The following is a 14,928-nucleotide window of genomic DNA, read 5'->3' as shown; positions in this document are numbered from 1 at the left end:
AAAAGGGCGTATGCGTCTTTTCCTGAATATATTCAGGAAAAAACGCATACGCCCTTTTTGGCCAAGTGCATCATTGTGGACGTTCTGCCTCTTTTCCTATGCTTTACATGCAATTCCAGTCTACCTTCTGAAATCGGTTTCCTGCAATTCTGCCCCGCTTTCAACTCCTCTTGGCTGCCTTACTTCAATATATTTTTGGAAGTTACCTGTCATTTATAACTCTGCAGGTTTGTGAATTACAGTGCCCCTGAGCTCCTTTCTTCAACTCGCTTTCTTGTGAGCTGGCCGCAACACCACAGGATTGCTTCGGACCCTAGTTTGGTTCCGGCACGGCATGCTGAGCCTTTAGTTAATTCCTCTTCCTGGTGGGAAATGAGAGTTAAATTTGCCCGTCCGGACACCTCCACCTAGTGTCTCATTGGTTCTCCCTATTCCTTTTCAATTTCCACAGAAATTGGAAACTGGGCCAAACAGGAGGTTAAAGGCACTGACTCTCCAAGTGGGGAAAGTGTTAGTAAAGCGTCTGGAATGTTGCACCCAAGTACCAGGGGACAAAAACTGAGACACATTTGAACACGTTTCCCGATCACACGGTGGATCATACTCTGGGTTCCACATGCATGTTTTAGCTGAAGGAAGAATCCCTTAAACCTGGAGAGTTGAGACCCATGGAATGGGTACCATGCAATATGACTTCAAAGGGTCTGCATTTGCTCACCGAACCTCACCAATCCTATCACTGCTGCGTTTATGCCGCTGTACACACGCTTGATTCTCTTTCAGAGACATATAAATCCATAGGTTTTAAGATTCTTACTAGTCAGGTATATTCTTAGGGGTTTAATATGGGGTGTTGAGTCCACTTCGTTGAGCAAGGAGTAGCTCTTGTCTATTACATATTTGGCTTATGGAACGGTATCTGTGCTAATTTCAATCTCTGGTTTTATGCCGCACCCAACTCACCTTTCCACTTAAGCAAGCATAAGTTGATTTTCTACATTTGACACCCTGTTCTGTTTTGTAATTCTGTTCCTGTGTAGCCAAGTTTACATTCCGTGTAGTAGTGATATCTTATGATGTTTCTCTTTCTGTGTGAATTATTTCACTTAGAATCATCGTACCTGAATCCACTCATTATGCTGCTACGGGCCTGATGACATAGATTTCATTGCTGAGTGATATTGCATTGTACGTAAGTACCACAACTTCTTTATACATTTTTCGCTTTCTGTGATATTTAACTTGTACGGTAAACGAGGTTCTTGTAAACAGAGCCGTCCCAAACTTTGGGGTGGCTGTGTCTTTTTGATTTTAATTTCCCTAAGCTATAGGACCATAAGTGGAAGTGCCCTAGGCTCTGTTGCTTTGTTTTTTGGATGTTTCAGGAAACACCATACACTTCTCCAGAGTGGCTCCTGGCAATTTACATCCCGCCCATCAGCATAACAAGGCTCCCAGTTCTCCATGGCCTGTCCTGCCTTTCTGGATTTTACACTTTTTTCAGATGGCCCTTTTGACCGGGGGGCAGTGAGACTTCACTGTAGTGCAGATTTCCTTTGCAAGCTTGTTTGGTTGGCCAAAAAGGGCGTATGCGTCTTTTCCTGAATATATTCAGGAAAAGACGCATACGCCCTTTTTGGCCAAGTGCATCATTGTGGACGTTCTGCCTCTTTTCCTATGCTTTACATGCAATTCCAGTCTACCTTCTGAAATCGGTTTCCTGCAATTCTGCCCCGCTTTCAACTCCTCTTGGCTGCCTTACTTCAATATATTTTTGGAAGTTACCTGTCATTTATAACTCTGCAGATTTGTGAATTACAGTGCCCCTGAGCTCCTTTCTACAACTCGCTTTCTTGTGAGCTGGCCGCAACACCACAGGATTGCTTCGGACCCTAGTTTGGTTCTGGCACGGCATGCTGAGCCTTTAGTTAATTCCTCTTCCTGGTGGGAAATGAGAGTTAAATTTGCCCGTCCGGACACCTCCACCTAGTGTCTCATTGGTTCTCCCTATTCCTGTTCAATTTCCACAGAAATTGGAAACTGGGCCAAACAGGAGGTTAAAGGCACTGACTCTCCAAGTGGGGAGAGTGTTAGTAAAGCGTCTGGAATGTTGCACCCGAGTACCAGGGGACGAAAACTGAGACACATTTGAACACGTGTCCCGATCACACGGTGGATCATACTCTGGGTTCCACATGCATGTTTTAGCTGAAGGAAGAATCCCTTAAACCTGGAGAGTTGAGACCCATGGAATGGGTACCATGCAATATGACTTCAAAGGGTCTGCATTTGCTCACCGAACCTCACCAATCCTATCACTGCTGCGTTTATGCCGCTGTACACATGCTTGATTCTCTTTCAGAGACATATAAATCCATAGGTTTTAAGATTCTTACTAGTCAGGTATATTCTTAGGGGTTTAATATGGGGTGTTGAGTCCACTTCGTTGAGCAAGGAGTAGCTCTTGTCTATTACATATTTGGCTTATGGAACGGTATCTGTGCTAATTTCAATCTCTGGTTTTATGCCGCACCCAACTCACCTTTCCACTTAAGCAAGCATAAGTTGATTTTCTACATTTGACACCCTGTTCTGTTTTGTAATTCAGTTCCTGTGTAGCCAAGTTTACATTCCGTGTAGTAGTGATATCTTATGATGTTTCTCTTTCTGTGTGAATTATTTCACTTAGAATCATCGTACCTGAATCCACTCATTATGCTGCTACGGGCCTGATGACATAGATTTCATTGCTGAGTGATATTGCATTGTACGTAAGTACCACAACTTCTATATCCATTTTTCGCTTTCTGTGATATTGAACTTGTACGGTAAACGAGGTTCTTGTAAACAGAGCCGTCCCAAACTTTGGGGTGGCTGTGTCTTTTTGATTTTAATTTCCCTAAGCTATAGGACCATAAGTGGAAGTGCCCTAGGCTCTGTTGCTTTGTTTTTTGGATGTTTCAGGAAACACCATACACTTCTCCAGAGTGGCTGCTGGCAATTTACATCCCGCCCATCAGCATAACAAGGCTCCCAGTTCTCCATGGGCTGTCCTGCCTTTCTGGATTTTACACTTTTTTCAGATGACCCTTTTGACCCGGGGGCAGTGAGACTTCATTGTAATGCAGATTTCCTTTGCAAGCTTGCTTGGTTGGCCAAAAAGTGCGTATGCGTTTTTTCCTGAATATATTCAGGAAAGAACGCATACGCCCTTTTTGGCCAAGTGCATCATTGTCGACGTTCTGCCTCTTTTCCTATGCTTTACATGCAATTCCAGTCTACCTCCTGCAATCGGTTTCCTATAATTCTGCCCCGCTTTCAAGTCCTCTTGGCAGCCTTACTTCAATATATTTTTGGAAGATAGCTGTCATTTATAACTCTGCAGGTTTGTGAATTACAGTGCCCCTGAGCTCCTTTCTTCAACTCGCTTTCTTGTGAGCTGGCCGCAACACCGCAGGATTGCTTCAGGCCCTAGTTTGGTTCCGGCAGGGCATGTTGAGCCTTTGGTTAATTCCTCTTCCTGGTGGGAAATGAGAGTTAAATTTGCCCGTCCAGACACCTCCACCTAGTCTCTCATTTGTTCTCCCTCTTCCTGTTCATCTTCCGCAGAAATTGCAAACTGGGCCAAACAGGAGGTTAAAGGCACTGACTCTCCAAGTGGGGAGAGTGTTAGTAAAGCGTCTGGAATGTTGCAGCCGAGTACCAGGGGACGAAACCTGAGACATATTTGAACACGTTTTCCGATCACATGGTGGATCATACTCTTGGTTCCACATGCATGTTTTAGCTGAAGGAAGAATCCCTTAAACATGGGGAGTTGAGACCCATGGAATGGGTACCATGCAATATGACTTCAAAGGGTCTGCATTTGCTCACCGAACCTCACCAATACTATCACTGCTGCGTTTATGCCACTGTACACACGCTTGATTCTCTTTCGGGGACATATAAATCCATAGGTTTTAAGATTCTTACTAGTCAGGTATATTCTTAGGCGTTTAATATGGGGTGTTGAGTCCACTTCATTGAGCAAGGAGTAGCTCTTGTCTATTACATATTTGGCTTATGGAATGGTATCTGTGCTAATTTCAATCTCTGGTTTTATGCAGCACCCAAACTCACCTTTCCCCTTAAGCAAGCATAAGTTGGTTTTCTACATTTGACACCCTGTTCTGTTTTGTAATTCAGTTCCTGTTTAGCCAAGTTTACATTCCGTTTAGTAGTGATATCTTACGATGTTTCTTTTTCTGTGTGACTTATTTCACTTAGAATCATCGTACCTGAATCCACTCATTATGCTGCTATGGGCCTGATGACATAGATTTCATTGCTGAGTGATATTGCATTGTACGTAAGTACCACAACTTCTTTATCCATTTTTCGCTTTGTGTGATATTGAACTTGTACCGTAAACGAGGTTCTTGTAAACATTGCCGTCCCAAACTTTGGGGTGGCTGTGTCTTTTTGATTTTAATTTCCCTAAGCTATAGGACCATAAGTGGAAGTGCCCTAGGCTCTGTTGCTTTGTTTTTTGGATGTTTCATGAAACACCATACACTTCTCCAGAGTGGCTGCTGGCAATTTACATCCCGCCCTTCACCATAACAAGGCTCCCAGTTCTCCATGGCCTGTCCTGCCTTTCTGGATTTTACACTTTTTTCAGATGGCCCTTTTGACCGGGGGGCAGTGAGACTTCATTGTAGTGCAGATTTCCTTTGCAAGCTTGCTTGGTTGGCCAAAAAGGGCGTATGCGTTTTTTCCTGAATATATTCAGGAAAAAACGCATACGCCCTTTTTGGCCAAGTGCATCGTTTTGGACGTTCTGCCTCTTTTCCTATGCTTTACATGCAATACCAGTCTACCTCCTGAAATCGGTTTCCTGCAATTCTGCCCCGCTTTCAACTCCTCTTGGCAGCCTTACTTTAATATATTTTTGGAAGATGGCTGTCATTTATAACTCTGCAGGTTTGTGAATTACAGTGCCCCTGAGCTCCTTTCTTCAACTCGCTTTCTTGTGAGCTGGCCGCAACACCGCAGGATTGCTTCGGGCCCTAGTGTGGTTCCGGCATGGCACGCTGAACCTTTGGTTAATTCCTCTTCCTGGTGGGAAATGAGAGTTAAATTTGCCCGTCCGGACACCTCCACCTAGTCTCTCATTGGTTCTCCCTATTCCTGTTCATTTTCCACAGAAATTGCAAACTGTGCCAAACAGGAGTTTAAAGGCACTGACTCTCCAAGTGGGGAGGGTGTTAGTAAAGCATCTGGAATGTTACACCCGAGTACCAGGGGACGAAAACTGAGACACATTTGAACACGTTTTCCGATCACATGGTGGATCATACTCTGGGTTCCACATGCATGTTTTAGCTGAAGGAAGAATCCCTTAAACCTGGAGAGTTGAGACCCATGGAATGGGTACCATGCAATATGACTTCAAAGGGTCTGCATTTGCTCACCGAACCTCACCAATCCTATCACTGCTGCGTTTATGCCGCTGTACACATGCTTGATTCTCTTTCGGAGACATATAAATCCATAGGTTTTAAGATTCTTACTAGTCAGGTATATTCTTAGGCGTTTAATATGGGGTGTTGAGTCCACTTCGTTGAGCAAGGAGTAGCTCTTGTCTATTACATATTTGGCTTATGGAACGGTATCTGTGCTAATTTCAATCTCTGGTTTTATGCAGCACCCCAACTCACCTTTCCCCTTAAGCAAGCATAAGTTGGTTTTCTACATTTGAGGCCCTGTTCTGTTTTGTAATTCAGTTCTTGTGTAGCCAAGTTTACATTCCGTGTAGTAGTGATATCTTATGATGTTTCTTTTTCTGTGTGACTTATTTCACTTAGAATCATCGTACCTGAATCCACTCATTATGCTGCTACGGGCCTGATGACATAGATTTCATTGCTGAGTGATATTGCATTGTACGTAAGTACCACAACTTCTTTATCCATTTTTCGCTTTCTGTGATATTGAACTTGTATGTAAACGAGGTTCTTGTAAACAGAGCCGGCCCAAACTTTGGGGTGGCTGTGTCTTTTGGATTTTAATTTCCCTAAGATATAGGACCATAAGTGGAAGTGCCCTAGGCTCTGTTGCTTTGTTTTTTGGATGTTTCAGGAAACACCATACACTTCTCCAGAGTAGCTGCTGGCAATTTACATGCCACCCATCAGCATAACAAGGCTCCCTGTTCTCCATGGCCTGTCCTGCCTTTCTGGATTTTACACTTTTTTCAGATGGCCCTTTTGACCGGGGGCAGTGAGACTTCATTGTAGTGCAGATTTCCTTTGCAAGCTTGCTTGGTTGGCCAAAAAGTGCGTATGCGTTTTTTCCTGAATATATTCAGGAAAAAACGCATACGCCCTTTTTGGCCAAGTGCATCATTGTGGACGTTCTGCCTCTTTTCCTATGCTTTATATGCAGTTCCAGTCTACCTCCTGAAATCGGATTCCTGCAATTCTGCCCCGCTTTCAACACCTCTTGGCAGCCTTACTTTAATATATTTTTGGAAGATGGCTGTCATTTATAACTCTGCAGGTTTGTGAATTACAGTGCCCCTGAGCTCTTTTCTACAACTCGCTTTCTTGTGAGCTGGCCGCAACACCGCAGTATTGCTTCAGGCCCTAGTGTGGTTCCGGCATGGCACGCTGAGCCTTTGGTTAATTCATCTTCCTGGTGGGAAATGAGAGTTAAATTTGCCCGTCCGGACACCTCCACCTAGTCTCTCATTGGTTCTCCCTATTCCTGTTCATTTTCCACAGAAATTGCAAACTGGGCCAAACAGGAGTTCAAAGGCACTGACTCTCCAAGTGGGGAGAGTGTTAGTAAAGCATCTGGAATGTTGCACCCGAGTACCAGGGGACGAAAACTGAGACACATTTGAACACGTTTTCCAATCACACGGTGGATCATACTCTGGGTTCCACATGCATGTTTTAGCTGAAGGAAGAATCCCTTAAACCTGGAGAGTTGAGACCCATGGAATGGGTACCATGCAATATGACTTCAAAGGGTCTGCATTTGCTCACCGAACCTCACCAATCCTATCACTGCTGCGCTTATGCCGCTGTACACACGCTTGATTCTCTTTCGGAGACATATAAATCCTTAGGTTTTAAGATTCTTACTAGTCAGGTAGATTCTTAGGCGTTTAATATGTGGTGTTTAGTCCACTTCGTTGAGCAAGGAGTAGCTCTTGTCTATTACATATTTGGCTTATGGAACGGTATCTGTGCTAATTTCAATCTCTGGTTTTATGCAGCACCCCAACTCACCTTTCCCCTTAAGCAAGCATAAGTTGGTTTTCTACATTTGAGGCCCTGTTCTGTTTTGTAATTCAGTTCTTGTGTAGCCAAGTTTACATTCCGTGTAGTAGTGATATCTTATGATGTTTCTTTTTCTGTGTGACTTATTTCACTTAGAATCATCGTACCTGAATCCACTCATTATGCTGCTACGGGCCTGATGACATAGATTTTATTGCTGAGTGATATTGCATTGTACGTAAGTACCACAACTTCTTTATCCATTTTTCGCTTTCTGTGATATTGAACTTGTACCGTAAACGAGGTTCTTGTAAACAGAGCCGGCCCAAACTTTGGGGTGGCTGTGTCTTTTTGATTTTAATTTCCCTAAGCTATAGGACCATAAGTGGAAGTGCCCTAGGCTCTGTTGCTTTGTTTTTTGGATGTTTCAGGAAACACCATACACTTCTCCAGAGTGGCTGTTGGCAATTTACATGCCGCCCATCAGCATAACAAGGCTCCCAGTTCTCCATGGCCTGTCCTGCCTTTCTGGATTTTACACTTTTTTCAGATAGCCCTTTTGACCGGGGGGCAGTGAGACTTCATTGTAGTGCAGATTTCCTTTGCAAGCTTGCTTGGTTGGCCAAAAAGGGCGTATGCGTTTTTTCCTGAATATATTCAGGAAAAAACGCATACGCCCTTTTTGGCCAAGTGCATCATTGTGGACGTTCTGCCTCTTTTCCTATGCTTTACATACAATTCCAGTCTACCTCCTGAAATCGGTTCCCTGCAATTCTGCCCCGCATTCAACTCCTCTTGGCAGCCTTACTGCAATATATTTTTGGAAGATAGCTGTCATTTATAAGTCTGTAGGTTTGTGAATTACAGTGCCCCTGAGCTCCTTTCTTCAACTCGCTTTCTTGTGAGCTGGCCGCAACACCGCAGGATCTCCTCAGGCCCTAATCTAGTTCCAGCATGGCACACGGAGCCTTTGGTTAATTCCTCTTCCTGGTGGGAAATGAGAGTTAAATTTGCCCGTCCAGACACCTCCACCTAGTCTCTCATTGGTTCTCCCTCTTCCTGTTTATCTTACGCAGAATTTGCAAACTGGGCCAAACAAGAGGTTAAAGGCACTGACTCTCCAAGTGGGGAGAGTGTTAGTAAAGCGTCTGGAATGTTGCACCCGAGTACCAGGGGACGAAAACTGAGACACATTTGAACACGTTTCCCGATCACACGGTGGATTATACTCTGGGTTCCACATGCATGTTTTAGCTGAAGGAAAAATCCCTTAAACATGGAGAGTTGAGACCCATGGAATGGGTACCATGCAATATGACTTCAAAGGGTCTGCATTTGCTCACCGAACCTCACCAATCCTATCACTGCTGCGTTTATGCCGCTGTACACACCCTTGATTCTCTTTCGGAGACATATAAATCCATAGGTTTTAAGATTCTTACTAGTCAGGTATATTCTTAGGCGTTTAATATTGGGTGTTGAGTCCACTTCGTTGAGCAAGGAGTAGCTCTTGTCTATTACATATTTGGCTTATGGACCGGTGTCTGTGCTAATTTCAATCTCTGGTTTCATGCAGCACCCCAACTCACCTTTCCCCTTAAGCAAGCATAAGTTGGTTTTCTACATTTGACACCCTGTTCTGTTTTGTAATTCAGTTCCTGTGTAGCCAAGTTTACATTCCGTGTAGTAGTGATATCTTATGATATTTCTTTTTCTGTGTGACTTATTTCTCTTAGAATCATCATACCTGAATCCACTCATTATGCTGTCACGGGCCTGATGACCTAGATTTCTTTGCTGAGTGATATTGCATTGTACGTAAGTACCACAATTTCTTTATCCATTTTTCGCTTTCTGCGATATTGAACCTGTACCGTAAACGAGGTTCTTGTAAACAGAGCCGTCCCAAACTTTGGGGAGGCTGTGTCTTTTTGATTATTATTTCCCTAAGCTATACGACCATAAGTGGAAATGCCCTAGGCTCTGTTGCTTGGTTTTTTGGATGTTTCAGGAAACACCATACACTTCTCCAGAGTGGTTGTTGGCAATTTACATCCCGCCCATCAGCATAACAAGGCTCCCAGTTCTCCATGGCCTGTCCTGCCTTTCTGGATTTTACACTTTTTTCGGATGGCTCTTTTGACCGGGGGGCAGTGAGACTTCATTGTAGTGCAGATTTCCTTTGCAAGCTTGCTTGGTTGGCCAAAAAGGGCGTATGCGTTTTTTCCTGAATATATTCAGGAAGAAACGCATACGCCCTTTTTGGCCAAGTGCATCATTGTGGACGTTCTGCCTCTTTTCCTATGCTTTACATGCAATTCCATTCTACCTCCTGCAATCGGTTTCCTGCAGTTCTGCCTTGCTCTCAGTGCCTCTTCATAGCCTTACCTCAATATACTTTTGGAAAATAGTTGGCCTTCATAACTCTGCAGGTTTTTGAATTGCAATGGCCCTTAGCTCCATTTTTCAGCTCTTATTTTTGTGATCTTGCCTCATATCCACAGGATTTCTTCAGGACCTATTCTTCTTCTGGGACGCCTTGCTCTGCCTTTGGTTAATTCTTCCTCCTGATGTGAAATTAGAGTGACATGTGCCCATTGAAACCGCTACAGCTATTTTCTCACTGGTTCCCCCTATTCCCATTCATTTTCCGCACTAACTGCAGACTGTGCGATTCCGGAACTTAAAGGCATTGACTCTCCATGTGGAGATGTTTTTAGTAAAGTGGCTGGAATGTTGATCCGGAGCCCCAGGAGAGGAAAATGAGGTGCATTTTAGAAACCTTTCCCGATCATATGGTATACCATCCGCTGGATTTCCCATGCATGGTTTAGCTCTAGGAAGATTCCCTTCAACTTGGAGTGTTGGGACCCTTGGAATAAGTAGCATGAAGTATTGCATTAAACTTTCGGCAGTTGCTCACCAAAGCTCACCAATCCTTTCAGCCCCAAGTGTCCAGCCTTATGTCTTATCCAGCTGTGGGTTTATATGTGGTCATTCTAGGTTGCATCACAGCCCCTGAGCGAATTTTGTAAGAATTTTTCTCTCTTTCATTGTTTCTGCGTTTTGGTTTTAAAATTTATTTCTATAATGGGGTTTAGCTCATTTTCACTACTGTGTTTGTGCCGCTCTGTGCACACTTGATTCCCTTATGGAGAGATATCAATACATGGGTTTTAAGATTCTTATTACTCAGATATATTTCTCTGCGGTGTATAGGGTGTGTTGAGGCCAGTTCATTGAGCAAGGTGTAGATCTTGTCTGATACCTATTTGGTTTATTGAACGGTATCTGTGCTAATTTCAAACTCTGGTTTTATGCATCACCCCACCTCTCCTTTCCCCTTAAGCTGACATAAGTGTGTTTTCTAAATGTGAGACACTGTTCTGTTTTGTAATTCATTTTTTGTGCAGCCATATTTATCCTCCCTCTATAAGTGATATCTTATGATATGTTTCTTTTTCTGTTTGACTTATTTCAAGTAGTATTATCGGACCTAAATCCACTCTTTATCCTTCTACTAGCCTTATTACATTGATTTCATGGTGAAGAGATATTCCATTGTACATAAGTACCACATTTTCTTTATCCATTGTTCTCTTTCCTGGGATATTTAAGGTGTACTGAAGTTGAGGTTCTTGTAAACAGAGTAGCCCTAAACTGTGGTGTGCTTGTGTCTTGTTGATTTTTAGACTTCCTTAGATATACTCCCGTGATTGGAAGTGCCCTATGCTCTGTCGCTCTGTTTTTTAGATGATTTAGGAACCACCATACACTTCTCCAGAGTGGCTCTCGGCAGTTCACACACTGTCCATCAGCGTATAAAGGCTCCCTGTTCTCCATGGCCTGTCCTGCATTTCTGGTGTTTACAATTTTTTCGGATGGCCCTTTTGACCAGTGGGAAATGAGACTTCTTTGTTGTGCACATTTGCATTGCTTGCTTGCTTGGTTGCCCATAAAGTGCGTATGCGTTTTTTCCTGGATATATTCAGGAAAAAACGCATACTCCCTTTTGGGCCAACTGCATCATTGTCGAAATTCTGCCGCTTTTCATGTGCTTTAAAGGCGAGTCCAATCTATCTCTTGAAATCTGTTTCTTGCAATTCTGTCTTGCATTCAGATCCTCTTCTTTGCCTTACCTCAACATATTTTTGGACGTTAGTTTTCATTTATAACTCTGCAGGTTTGTGAATTGCAGTGACCCTGAGCTCCATTTTTTAAGTTGCTCTTTTGTGAGCTGGCCTCAAAACCGCAGGATTGCTTCAGGCCCTATTTTGGCTCCGGCGAGGCGGGCTGAGCCTTTTTTTAATTCTTATTCTTAATGGGAAATTAGAGTGACATGTGCCCGTCCAAACCCCTACAACTATTCTCTCATTGGTTCCCCCTGTTCCCGTTCATCCTCCTCACAATTTGCAAAATGTGTGAAACAGAAGTTTAAATGTGCTGATTCTCTAAGTGGGGAGATTCTAAGTAACGTGGCTGGAATGATGAACAGGAGCACCAGGAGAGGATAAATGAGGTGCATTTTAGACACATCTCCCGATCACATGGTGTACAGTCCTCTGGGTTTTCCATGCATGTTTTAGCTGTAGGAAGATTCCTTGAACCTGCAGATTTGGGACCCATTGAATGGGTACCAGGTAGTATTACTTTAAAGGGTGTGCATTTCCTCACCCAACCTCACATTTCTCTTAGCGTGAGCAGTTTCCAGCCTTATGTCTCATCCTGCTGTGGGTCTAGATGTGTTCAATCCATGTTGCATCACCGTCCCTGAGGAAAAGTTGTAAGAGGTTTTCTCTGTCTCTCTGTCGTTTATTTTTTTCAATTTATTACTATATTGGTCATAGCTGATTTTCAAAGCTCTGTTTCTTGCTGCTGTACATCCACTTGATTCACGTACAGAGAGACATCAATAAATTCTTTTTCAGATTCTTACCAGTCATAGATATTCTTTTCCGGTGACTTGAGTGTGCTGAGTGCAGTTCTTTTAGCTACCGTGTAGGCCTTGTTGATTATCAGTTTGGTATTTGGAATGGTATCTTTGCTAATTTCAACCTCCTGGATGATGCCTCACCCCTCCCCACCTTTCCCGTTTAGCAGCCTCACGCGTATTTTCTACATATTTGACTATGTTTTTGTTTTGTAATTTATTTCATGTGTAGCCATTTTGGATTCCACCTTTAAGTGATATCTTATGATATGTGTCTTTTTCTTTTTGAATTACGTCACTTAGAATGATCATACGTAACTCCTCCGGAGTTGTTACAACTGGCCATATTTCATTGATTTCCAGGCTGAGTAATATTCCACTCTACATAAGTACCACATCTCTATCCATTTTTTCCCTCCAGAGACATTTAAGTTATATCCTAGTCGAGGATCTTTTAAACAGAGGGGCAGTAAACATTGGGGTGCCTGTGTCCTCTCGATTTTTGTTTTTCCCAAGATATACGCCCATGAGTGCAAGTGCCCTATGCTCTGTAGCTCATTTTTTAGATGCTTTAGTAAACACAATACACTTCTCCAGAATGGCCGTTGGCAATATACATTTCCACTATAAGCCTCACAGGGCTCCCTCTTCTCCTTGCCCTGTCCTGCATTTCTGGCGTTTACACTTTATGAGGATGGCTCTTCTGACTGATGCGAAGTGATATCTTTTGTAGTATTGATTTCCAGTGCCCACCTGTTTGGTTGGCTAAAAAAGTGTATGCCCTTTTCTTGAATATATACAGAAAAAAACACATACAGCCTTTTTGGCCAACTGCAATGTCGGCAATGTTCAGCCCCTTTTCTTGTGCTTAATGGCGAGTCCTTTCTACCTCCTCAAATCCCTTTCCTGCCATTCTCCCTTGCTTGCCAATCCTTTTCTCTGACTTTCCTCAAGACATTTTTCAGTGATAGATATTTTCAACTCTGCAGTTTCGTGAATTTTACTGCCCCTGAGTTCCATTGTTCAACTTGTGTTTATGGGAACTGGCCACAAAGCAGTGGGATTTCCTCAAGCCCTATACTGTTTCCATGGGCAACCCTAGCCTTTGGTCAATTCATCTTCCTGATTGGAAATTAGAGTGACATGTGCCTGTCTGAACACCTAGGACTTGTCTCTCATTGTTCCTCATCCTTCCGCTTCATCCTCTGGACAAATTCCAAACTGTACGCAACAGGATGTTGACAGTGTTGACATCTCCAAGTGGGGAGACTGTTAGTAAAGACGCTGGAGGGGTGAACCCGAGCACCAGGAGATGAGGAGATGAGATGCCTTTTCCAAACTCTTCCCGATCAGACGGTATACCATCCTCTGGATGTGACAGACATGTTTTAGCAGTAGGAAGAGTCCCATTCATGTAAGGAGAACACCAGGGCTTTTTCAAAATCAGTGTCTCCCCGAAACCCAAACTGGGGAGTTTTTTAAGCTACGGCTACACATATGTTCATTAAGGGCCTTGGGAAGTAGGCAGAGTGCAAACTTTAGATGACTGAAGTCTTCAGGGTCAGAAGCACTCACCACTGGCTTCCCTTAGGTTACACTTTAACTGTCATTGATAGATGATGTCAATAAAAATATCTGTTCTTTTTCCGATTATTTCCCCTTATAGGTTATTGCACAATATTGAGTGTAGTTCCCTGTGCTATACAGTAGTTCCTTGTTGATGATCTATTTTATACATAGCAGTGTGTATGTGTTAATTCCAAACTGTTAATTTATCCCTCCTCCCACCTTTCCCCTTTGGTAATAATAAATTATAAGATTTTATACTTCTCAGAAATGGGGGAGCTGAAAGAGAGGTATCATTTTCAATGGAAAAGCATTTAAAACAAGATTGAAGCTTTAACCAAGATTATTAGATGTACATCCTTGGAAAGAAATCACTTCATTTCTCTAATATTGACCTGACAAATAAGACAAACCTTTTCACTGAACTTGCTTATAATAAAGTGATGGAAATATCAAATGGAAGTGTTAGAAACATCTTATTTTACCCGAGCCTTATAAACTGTTCTATGTTAACTACATTTTGGCTCACACATCTGTTCATTGAAGTTACAATAGTCTCAATTTCTGTTACTGATCCTCCAGAGTGGACCCCAACAAGGGTCCCCCTGCCCAGTGTCATTGGGGCCAACAGATCGAGACTGAGTTTGGTTCCCAAGCAAAGGAAACTTTATATTTTCATCAGAGAATGGAGAGGTGAGAGCATGCACTACCCCGTGGGCTGTGGGCTGGGCTGCTGTGTAGAGATCCTGTCAGAGTCAGTGGGAGGGAGGGGGCGGAGCTCTCAAGGGCCGGGTTGGCTGCAGCTCAGGCTCTATATCTCGGAGTCTGCACTGGGCCCCAGGAGCTGAGGTGTCGACCCAGCCATTCTGCACCAGGAAATCTGGTCTGAAGTGCCGGGTGTGGAACCTCTGCATGCGGGACCCTAGGAGCACGTGAAATTAGACAAAGCACAAAGGATAAAAAAGGTCAGACTTGACTTTATTGCCCAGATTGTATTTTTATCTCCCAGGGATTTTTAATGGGCTTTGCTGGGGACAAACCCCTCCTCTGCCTTTTGTCCCGTTCCTCATTCTTGGAGTGCTGAGGGTGCAGACCCTTCTTCTGTAACTGCTGAGTGCTGAGTTGGGAGCCCTCATACCAGGGGACGAGGGTCAGAACTTC

This window comes from Leucopleurus acutus (assembly GCF_964270905.1).
Source record: "Leucopleurus acutus genome assembly, chromosome: 4".
Classification (NCBI taxonomy): domain Eukaryota; kingdom Metazoa; phylum Chordata; class Mammalia; order Artiodactyla; family Delphinidae; genus Leucopleurus; species Leucopleurus acutus.
This window is presented reverse-complemented; position numbering follows the sequence as displayed.